Below are 9,988 nucleotides of genomic sequence, written 5' to 3'. Positions count from 1 at the left end.
CAGGTTCAGTTTTTCCCTTCTTCTCTCTTGTAGCACTTCGATTTTATGCAATTCAATTTAGCTCTTCTTCTCTCAAATCGTTCTTCTTCTCCTTTCAATTCGATTTTGTTCAATTTCGTTCACCGTCTCACAAAATCGTAAAAATTAAGTTTCAAATCGTTCTTCCATCTCAAGTAAATGAATATCGGTCTTCCATCACAATCTCCTCGAAATCCATTTCCTTCAAGACCTCTTCACCGGATTATCAGGCTCCGCCATTGACTTCACCTATAACTCTTCTTCTCAAATCTATGGCACTGTCGTTTCAAAGTGTCGGATTCTTCAAGGCAGATATTGGGTGGCTCCCTGGTTTATAGCAGCCTCTAGTAGCAATTTTCTACATCTTGATATTGGTAATTGAAAAAGCACATAACATGTTAAATAGTAATGACAATTTTCATGAGCAGTGAACATTCATTTACATTGATTTGAGTCTTAACTTTGCATGGTCCACAAGTGAAAAAATCACCAAAGCGTGTTGCATAGAGATGATGGCTTTTTTCCTTAACTTTCATACATATTTACATAGATACTTGATTTTGATCTTTAGATTAGGACCCTAGGTATCACCTCTTATCTTATAAAGTGCTTATTATTGTTTTGATTCTTAATTAGGGATGACTTCTTCTTTGTTTGATTTTTAATTCCTCTTACAGGATATTAATTTTTGCCATTCAATCCATCTAAGGTCAGTTCAATCATTCCCATCTCAATGCTGTTGTTTCTAACAATTCCTCTTACACTCTGAATGCAACATTTCTTGTAACAAATAGTAGCTTTTTTTGGCATTGACTTTTGCCCTTTTTCTTGACTTTCTTTTGCACTTTTTGCTAAATCTATGACTGAACTAGCAAATATTTCTTTATATCTTTAACTTGCTAGAAGACTCTAGGTCTTCATTTTGTGATTTGAAGATCTATGCTTTCAAATGTAGTATTAAATTAATTACTGCAATACCATAGAATCATACACAGAGAATAGTACAATAATAGTCTATTCATTATTCCAATGTGAAGTGCGGTGAACGAAAATTAAATGTTGTATACGAAGCTGGTATCGGCCGACATAAATTAGTGAAGGTTATTTTGAAGGCAAGTTGATGAAATCAATGAGCAAACATCCATTCAGTAGATCTTACTGGTATGTGGCTAGAGTAGTTTGTAACTAGTATTAGTAATATTTTTCTGAATGCAATAGACCTGTCTGTTTGTGCATATATGTAATATTTAAGGTGTGTGTATCAATAGCTTCTATGGGAAACCAGCTCAGAATAATTGTCTCGACTTTGCATATGAATTTTGAAGCTTTATTGGGTATGGTGTCATTCTAGGTCTTATCATGACATGGAGCATTATAATAGTGTTCAGTTAAAGGATGATCCTTGTGATGGACCTGCAAGGTCGATTGTAATTAAGGTTCTTATTGGAATTTTGTTTCCTAATTCTCAAATTAATGTTAAGAGTTAATTAAGAGTAGTAGCTATTTACTGGTTAATTCTAGTTTGTGAAAGGCGGATGCCAATCTTTCAGCGCCATCCCATCAAACGAAAGATAGAGCTAGCAAACCCTATTAGCAAGCTGGTAGGCAAACTTTTCAGCCGGGGTCCATAAAGGTGGTTATGGCTGGAAGTGGATGTGAAAACAGAGAAAAAGTGGAACATGTGCAATTAATGGATGCCTTTTTCTTTGTTTGAAAATTGATGATATCTCAGTTAAAGGAGAACTCTTGCAGCTTGCTGTTTTTTTTCTTTTGGAAATTAACAACTTTACATGTAAGTATAAATTCTAGATCAGGTAAATGGAGATGTTGGGGCTGCAATAGAGTTTCTAATAGCAGAACAAGGAGCAGGAGAGTGCTCTTCAAATTCTGATTGCCTTCAAAGTCAGGCTAGTGCTAACGGTAATGTCTAGTCATTTCATTTTGCACTTTCTGAAAGTCAAACCATCATATTTTCCCGTTCATAATTGTTAATTTGGTTCTCTCTAGCATATTACATCTTGGTAGGATTCATTCATGTTTGTGTTTACTCTTTATATTCCAACTCTTAACTCGAATTCCTGGAATGTGCAGGTTGTGATGTAAATGAGAATCGTGAAAAGCACAAAGAAAACGTCGTAGAGGACAATACTAATGATGAATCAAACAATAGCTCCAGGAAAACCAATGATAAAATCACATTACAACATAATGACAAGGTTTTCTTTCTATTTTTCTTCTTGTATTGTGATTTGTTGGTGTTTTAATTGCCTTTGAGTTGGTTAGGTGATCCAAAATCAATATGTTGTTCGCATTCACAAACACTGTTCTAATACTATGCTATCCTTTGACATTATGGTTTGTTGTTCTTGCTTCTTGTTCTATTGGAAAGATTCCTCGAAACAAGTTCTGCCCGTTTGTTTCAAAAAAGAAATACAAAGCTTGCTGTGGATCTACGTCAGGGAAATAATCTGCTAAGTCTGTAGTGTATGCATCTTAGGTTAAGCTATGTGAAGAGTTTTCATTGATAGGATTTGAAAGGTCAGATTCATAATGAGGTTCGGAGCCGAAGCATGTGGTATTTGTATTATTGGAGTTGGAGTGCCAGTTTTCAATTCATCTTAACATTTAAATAAACACATACACTCTTGCTTTGAGGGATTCAAACACCTCCACGTGTTGGCTTTTTGGGACTCGGAATCATGGGCTCCTCTATGGCACAAAATCTCATCAAAGCTGGGTATATATCTTTATATTGTCACACTATTCTATTAATTAACCTACTAATAGTTTCTCTAATGCATTTTTTATTTGTTAAAATAGTACTAGTAGTAGTAGATTCTAATTCAAATTTCATTATGCGTGTCAACTCAGTAGTAAGAGTTTGATTTTATAAATTTCAAGAGACATCAAATTCTGTTGACGATCCTTGTCAAAGGGTAATTAGTTCACTTTATCAAATAATAATTTTCGTCTTTTCAATTTTTTAAAAGAAATTCATTCAAATTTTATTCTTTAGTTTGCTTATGATTAATATGCCTTGACCACTTGAAAGGGAAACCATGTGCAATATTGTTGCACATGATGTTTACTAGTTCTTCACATTCTAATTTGTTCTGCAGATATAAATCATCTCCCGAGGAAGTAGCAGCATCTTGCGATGTCACATTTGCCATGCTTGCTGATCCTCAAAGTGCGGTGTGTGTATATTTCTGTATGGTATTTTTATTTTAAAGCTCATCTAGAAGTTATGAGCTAGTTGTATTTGTTCTATTCCATATCAGGTGGATGTTGCTTGTGGGAAGCATGGAGCTGCAAATGGAATGGGTCCAGGAAAAGGGTGCTATATTTAAATTCAAAGTTATAAAGTATTTTCATTTGATTGCTACAATTTGACATTTAATAGCATTTGAAATGAATATTGATATATGCCTGATCATCTTACTATTGAAACTTTTCCCTCTAGTTTGATTAGACTATGTCTATCCATAGTATAATCTCGTTGCGTATATTTTCATATCATTATAATGTTTGCAAGCCATATATCTACTCGATTGTTTACTTTTTGAAGTAATGAAATGGTAGGAAGATATTGTATGCCAGCTTATGGTGTATATATGTTGTGATGTGCTTCCTTAGTCTGATAGCAAACTTGATATCTTTTATATTTTCAGATACGTGGATGTATCAACTGTTGATGGGGACACTTCTAAATTGATTAATGGACACAAAATCCACCGGAGCATTATTTTTGGAGGTTTGGTTGTTTATACTTTCCTTACCTATTCTCTGTGGAACATACAGGGGGCTCTTCAATTTGGATTTGCATTATTCGTTGCTTGCTTTTGTTGGATGATTAGATGAATATGTAAGTTGTAACACTTGGGAAGCCATTTCTATCTACCTACAGGCTCCAGTTTCAGGTTCCAAAAAGCCAGCAGAAGATGGACAATTGATATTTCTTACAGCATGTGAATATTCTTCTTCCAGTACTAATAACTTCTGGCATGGGAAAAGAGTTGGTGAAGGATTTTATTTTACAAGTAGAAAATTCAGCTAAGATGTGTCATGTATGTTGCAGCACTGATTCCATTAGCTGCAGATATTGGAAATTATGAATTTATGAAGTCTTTGCAATGGGTTATAATGTAAAGAATTTCATCCTAAAGCTCCCCGTTTAATACATAACGGCACATAACATTCATTTAGACTTTAGTCACAAAAGAGTGTTGGGAACTTACAGAAACTGAGATTATGTATATTATATAATGTTTCAGGGGACAGGAGTCTTTATGAAATGGTTGCTCCTTTCTTAGACATCATGGGGAAAGTATATATATATATCTAGTCCTTCATTAAAAAAATCTCTGATCTTTCTTCCAAAGCAAACAATTAATTCATATAACATGTATGCTTTATGCTTCAATGCAGTCCAAATTTTACCTTGGTGATGTTGGAAATGAAGTGAAACTTGTGAATATGATCATGGGCAGGTCTTTTAAAGTTTGTTTCCTGCTATGTTTTTGTTGAAATATAGTGAACCATAATTTATGGCTTTTTTTTGATAAGTTTTGCTGTCAATAATTTATTAAAGCCCTTTAATAAATTTTAGTGACAGACAATAACATAGGAATAGATCATTTTTTTATTTATATTTATCTAGTTTTTAGTGAGAGACAATACCGTAGGAATAGATTAATTATTTATTTATATTTATCTAATTTTTAGTGACAGCATTATTGTAAGTAGAAATTAAAAACATGCGGTAGCAATCCTCAAAACATCTAATGACAAATCCTGAAAGCATAGCAAAACACTCTTAAAGTTTACGGTGGATCCGGGTGTTACTCAATTTTCTTGTAGTGTATATACTATTTTTAATAAATACACATTTAAAAGTATATTTTTAGTAAATACACATTTAAGAGAGAGAGAGTGAGTGACAGTGTAGCTTTGCTTATTTCTTTACTAGAAATCGATAATATCTTAAGTAGTTTTGCTTATTTTCTTAAAGAATAAATAAACAAATTAATCCTTCAAATTGTATTGGCTGATCACTGAAATTTGTGAAATAATAAAAATGTCTCTAAAATACATCACATTTATGAAAACAGTGTCCTTATTTTTTATTAAAAAGGATATAACCTGACACATTAACTATATATGTTTCAATCCACATAAATGTCATATTAGTGCTACGTAATCGAGAATATTTTATTTTATACAAAATAATTTGAGAGTTCAGCGATTAGTTATAGGGCTATGTATGATTCACTGTCCAAACAAAATTGGACCAAATTGATGAACCAATTTAGTTTCTAAAAACTATTTTAGCAAAATCAAGTAATTTTCAAAATATGTTTTAGTTCGATCATAACTGGTTTTAAAAAATAAACTGATTTATTAATATATATGAACTACATTTAAATCAAACATACTTTATAATTTTTTTTGAAAACATGCTTGGATTTTAAAATGTATTTGCTAATTTTCATAATAATGCATGAAAGAAGTTTTAATTAGAACAAAAAAAGTTTAAATTAGAATGAAATTTGTCTTCATGATGGTAGCTTGGTAGTAAGAAATATTCATTATACTCTTAAATAACATAATTAAAATTCTATATAGAACAATTGTAAAAATAACTATCAGTGTGATTGTTATTAATAATAAAACAAAAAAATAAAATTAATCCATGGTTTCTTATTGTCCTAAAATATTATTAAAATATATATTCATTTTAATAAATAAGGATTAATAAAATTTTATATTATTAAATTTATTAATAATTGATACAGTTTTAAAATTTTATCTTTTAAAATAGAAAATTATTCAATATTTTCATTAAAATATCTATTACATATTTCAGTAAAATATATGTAACATGAGTATATAAAATGTGAAAGAAGTTTTTTTTAAGACAATCTGTTGTGTGGACGAATGTAATAATTACTTGCTTAAAACATGATATTTGTCAATATTCCAAGAAAGTTCACCTCTAAGTATATTTGCTTAAAAGTTCATCTCTAAGTATATTTTCTATAAGCACAAATTTTTATAATACATTCAGTCCATTGCCGTAAAACTTGATATTCAAGGTGGTCCATCCCTTTTCTATTATTTTAATATTAATATTTCCACAGTACTACTCTCTCCTCCCACGACACTGCTTTCAACTCAAATAGTTTTATCTTAAAGAAAGTTTTTAAAGATTCAATATAGTTTGTCTCTTTTCATTTTACATAGATTTAAACTCTAAATTTTATTTAGCTTTGTGCAGCAACAACAACATCATTCCATTTCTAACCGAGGTGTTTTGCGGAAGAAAAGAAAAGAAAGGTAAAAGTCAAAACTTTCTTAATATTCATTTTTACTATTTTTTTCTTCATTATATTTAGATGTTTTGTTTGATGAATCACATCACAAACACATCCGCACTTGTGTTATGCTGTTTTATAAAGGTTGCAAAACATGATGCTATAAATTATATATATTTTCTCAGGATGAGAATCAAACTTTCACCTCACATAAATAAATTAAAAAAGAGGAAGACGGCAAAAAGTTTAAAAAGGCACTAATGTTTATAATCTACTATTATTTGTAATAATTGTTATTATAATATTATTGGTAACTGTGCCTCGCACGGAAACTAATCTAATTTAAAATCTACTTTTTTACACGGTCAATATTACTGATGAAAAACATGACTCAGCTCTTTAATCTTATTTTTGAATTCTCCAAAGAATATTTTTTTCCTTTCCAAAAAAATTTATTATAAAACAATATTTTTAATTTTAAACAAATAAAAAAAATAATTATTAAAAAATTAAATAATTAGATTAGATAAAATAAGAATTTTTAAAATAATAGACATGACATATATAAATTAAGGAAATTAGTAAATGTAAAGATGAGTAAGTAACTTAATAATGAATTTTTATTTTTATTATTCAACGTAGTATGTTATTTATATGAAATATATGACATTTAAAAATTCATATAAATCTTGATGTATAAGTGACAAAATATTTTTCATTCCGGTACTACTCATAAAATACTAAAGAAAAATAATCTTCCTATGACAAAAAAAAATTACAATACACATAAAAACTATGATTATTTTTTATCTTTGAATTTGCATGTTAGTCTTCATTAATCTTTCATGAATCATTTGAATTCTTACTTCCAAGAGACAAAATTTGGAAACATTAAACAATAAAAAAAATATATATAACAAAATAGTAATCTTTTTTTATAAATAAAATAAAATAACAATGACATATTGAAATAAATTTACTAATTCGTGTGAATTCGCGGTTGCTTCAATTCTATCTCCCATTGCATAAAATTTATGTTTAAACCACAATCGCACAACTTTAACAACCAAACTCCATGGCTCAGAGATTGAAGCAACAAAATCTTTTTTTTCAGACATCGGAGGAAAGTCTGATAGCACTAAAAGAATTCTTAAAATAAAATAAATTTTTTAATTAAATTAATTTAAAGCGGTGTTGCTAAATTAGTGTTTAAAAAACAATTACCTTAAAAAAACTGTCAAACATTTCGAATTTCTGTGAATGAAATTGAGTACAGAGAGACTGTGACTTAACTTTAGAAGCAATACTATTTTGCAAATTCAAATTGAATTGGTATCCGGTTGTTCTATATGCTCCAGATTTAGACGCAACACCAAGAGAACAAGCGTTGTACATAACTCTTTCACGAATAGTAGTCTCAAATCGAGAGTTTTTCGCATTGTTGTTTGAATTTTATGACCCTAACAATATGAAACACAAGTTTGTTAAATTAATGACATAACAAATAAGTTTGTGTATAATTTAAAATTTGAATTTATAAAACAAAGAGTTAAACCTTGTCATCCATCACCAGTACAATTTTCATAGCATAAAATTTATGTTTGAAACCATAATCGTACAATTCTAACAATCAAATTCCATGACTCCTTTTTTTGGAGAAATTGAAGTAACAAAATCTTATTTTTTGTCGGACATCGGATAACGATAAACAAAAAAATAAATAACAAATTTTTAAAATAGAAAAAATTAAGAGGAAATTGTGTACAGATGAGATAATACGAATGATATTTATAAAAGAGACACGGAAAATGAGAGATTATTGAAGATAGACGGTTAACGGATGACGACGAATTAAAAAAAAAGTTGGAAAACAATTAATAAAATAAAATAAATTTTTTAATTAAATTAATTTGAAATGATGATTGATAAAGTAGTGTTTAAAAACAATTACCTTAAAAAAACTATCAAGTAATACTGTATTTTATTTTTAATTCATTCTTCTTATTTTTTAATTAGTCATTAACTTCTCAACAATGCATCATCATGTATAAAGTCGTGCTATAATGAAAGTTTTATTTTTTTCTTAAAAAAAAAAACTTTTATTTTTAATTCATTCTTCTTATTTTTTTAATTGGCCATTAACTCGCCTTTTATTTTTAATTCATTCTTCTTATTTATTTAACGGCTGCAGACAATTACCTTCAGAAACTGTTAAGAGTCGTGGTGTATCATGTAATTGGAAGTTTTATTTTTTTCTTTCTTAATTTTTTATTTTATTTTTATTTTTAATTCATTCTTCCTAATTTTTTAATTGGCCATTAATTTTTTAATGGACGCATGAGATATTATTTCTATTAATAGAAACTTGATATATTCATAACACTCTATTTAGCTTGACAAATTTACCGAATTATATTATAATGTATAGATAACACTATATATTATTCAACAGGAGGACATTAAATCCATTTCTCCTATTATATGTGAATCATACTCTCTCAGAGGATTTTGTCAGCAAGAAATTGAACCTTCTTCAAAGGTATAAAATATTTATACTTCAAAGTTTATAAGTATTTTAACTTAAAAGTTGAGAATTGGGAGGAAATTAGTTGTTAATTAGTTTTCTTTGACGACAGAGTATGTATTTGAAACCTACAAACAAAAGTACCCAAAAAAACAGCAACAAAGTGATTAAGTATTTGCATTCAAATAAGAACAAAATATCACTTAGCCTTCTAACAAAGATTTTTTAAAATTCTCACTCCCTTCATTGCACCTTCAACAAAATTTCTAATCATAAATTTCTATTAGAAAAGGATACAAAATTCATGGATTGAAATTGCATATAATAATTCGCCAATAAACCCTCAATTTTGCTAAGAAAATTCAAGTCTCGTTTTACATAATGTATTCAATATTCATAACTTGCCGAATCCAAAATTTTGATTGATTTAAACGAGCTAAAAATTGTGGTGTCAACAGGATCAATGTATTGAAAATTGAAAAGCGATAGTGAAATGAGGTGATATCATTTACTTACATATTGCGAACTTTTTCTCTCATACGTATTTGTAAGATTTATGGGTCACATATGTAATTAATTAATAAAGTGTGTTAGGGTCATTATATAATTAGCCAATAAACTGGGGGTCAAATAATATATAATAGTTTATGGCTAAAGAACATAATAGTTATGAAAATTAATAGTGTAGATACCAGGCAGTTTCTAATTTAATGAGGGGCTGAATTGGAAATACTGCAATTTGGGATATAACTAATAGTAGTTATATATAGGGGTAATGGTCCCCAAGGCAAACACAACAAGACTATTCAGTTTCAAAACCCTAAAGGAGAAAATTCTCTGGTTCTCTCTATCCCCATCAAGAGAGCAAGGTCTTCAGGGTGTTTTGCTGAGGAAGATCACCCAACCCATTGGCTCTATCATCATCATCCCAGGATTTCATTAATGGCAATTCCCACAGGTACGCTTCCGCCTTTGGTTATTCATCATGTAATTGACATGGATTGTTGAGCACAACGTTAGTAAGGTTTTTCCAACAATTGGTATCAGAGCCTACCATGTTTAATTCATGATGAAATTCGGTTATTGTCTTTATTTTAGGATTCAATTTGGGAATTTTGACATGATTGAAAAA

At 29.4% G+C, this 9,988-nt stretch overlaps 1 pseudogene; it reads left to right on the top strand.

Annotated features, from left to right (window-relative positions):
* The first annotated feature begins 1,382 nt into the window (after window positions 1-1,382).
* Window positions 1,383-4,583, top strand: LOC101505271 (glyoxylate/succinic semialdehyde reductase 2, chloroplastic-like; annotated as a pseudogene).
* The last annotated feature ends 5,405 nt before the right edge of the window (window positions 4,584-9,988 follow it).

The sequence above is a fragment of the Cicer arietinum genome, chromosome 7 (assembly GCF_000331145.2).
Source record: "Cicer arietinum cultivar CDC Frontier isolate Library 1 chromosome 7, Cicar.CDCFrontier_v2.0, whole genome shotgun sequence".
Classification (NCBI taxonomy): Eukaryota; Viridiplantae; Streptophyta; class Magnoliopsida; order Fabales; family Fabaceae; genus Cicer; species Cicer arietinum.
Note: the sequence above shows the minus strand (reverse complement) of the source record. Positions and strands in the feature narration are given on the sequence as shown.